A 1,433-nucleotide genomic window follows, 5' to 3' on the forward strand; every position below is an offset into this window, starting at 1 on the left:
TTCTTCGCTAGTGGATTGAATTTTTGCTTTTGGTATTAAAGACTTTGGTGATACTATTCCAGGACATGGAGGAATCACCGACAGAATGGATTGTCAATTTCTCATGGGATCTTTCAGTTACTTGTACTATCAAACATTCATTTCTACAAACACAATGAGCATTGGCAAGATATTACAACTGGCCATCTTGAACTTGAACGTTACCGAAATTTCCCTTCTCATTAAATCGTTGTTAAAGTACATTAATAATGCTGGTGTGCTTACGGACGAAAAATACAAAGCAATCATCGAGTTGTTGGAAGGCTAGTTCCATCTCGGCTGTGTCGCCCCAGCCGCATAGTTTACATATATCTGCACTAATACATGCCTTCCCCCTTGCATCTGATCTGGATCAGCAAGCCTTCGCAATCATGGTCCTGATGAAAACACCCATACACCACAACATCCAGCAGTTGAAGTGAAAGTCGCGGAAATGTTCTACCCAAACGGGAAACCTCAGCCCGCACGAGATTACTGGCTGCGTCCGAATTAGGATCGCAGCCAGGCTAAGAAGGAATTCGCAGCTATCGGTTTGGGCTCGAAACTGCCTGAATTCGACCAGCAGCCAGCAGATCTTGACAAAACCGGTGGAGCGATATATAAATTGGCCATGGTTGCAAATTGTATCTTGTCGAACAATTTTATTATCCGAGCCATAGGTTCTTGTCACTCTTTTACGACCACTGAATACATTCGTTAACATACTCAAATCCACAATCTTTTACAATCACTTACAATTACTATGATCCAGATACTTACATTCCTTCTCATAGTACAGATGGGCCATTGCAGCTCCTTTGCCTGCCATTCTCACTCGGTACCATACCGCGAACCCAGTGACAGTAGTTAATACAGTCACAACTGGAACCACAACTTTATTGCTTCCTCCAGTTGAAATTTTCATTTCCAATGGTGTTTCGTACACTTTTACTCACACCGAATCTCCAGCTGGTTCCCCAACTACTTCCACGGTAGTAACCAACGAGCCAACGACAACTGCTCAAGATACTCCAGCCACTACTCAACAAGCCAATACTAAGGCTGCAACCACCCAAGCGGTTCCAACTACCCAAACCCAAGCGGTTCCAACTACCCCAGAAACCCAAACTGTTCCTCCAGCGACTCAAACTCAAGCCACTCAGCCAACTCAGCAGACTTCCCAAGCCACTCAAGCAACTCAGATTTCTGCTCAGACTCAGCAGACTCAGACCACCCAGCAGACTCAGACTACTCAAGGTCAAAGCTCTCTAGCGCAGCAGACTCAACAAGCTCAGTCCTGGGACTCAGACCTCTTCCCGGATCACTGAAACAAGTGCCTTCTTCAGGTAGCATTCTTGCTCCAAGTGCCCTTGGATCTCACCCTATGGCCGACGATGGGAAGTTGTAAGGGCTCC

The sequence above is a fragment of the Meyerozyma guilliermondii genome, genomic scaffold, assembly GCF_000149425.1.
Source record: "Meyerozyma guilliermondii ATCC 6260 scaffold_3 genomic scaffold, whole genome shotgun sequence".
In the NCBI taxonomy this organism is placed as follows: domain Eukaryota; kingdom Fungi; phylum Ascomycota; class Pichiomycetes; order Serinales; family Debaryomycetaceae; genus Meyerozyma; species Meyerozyma guilliermondii.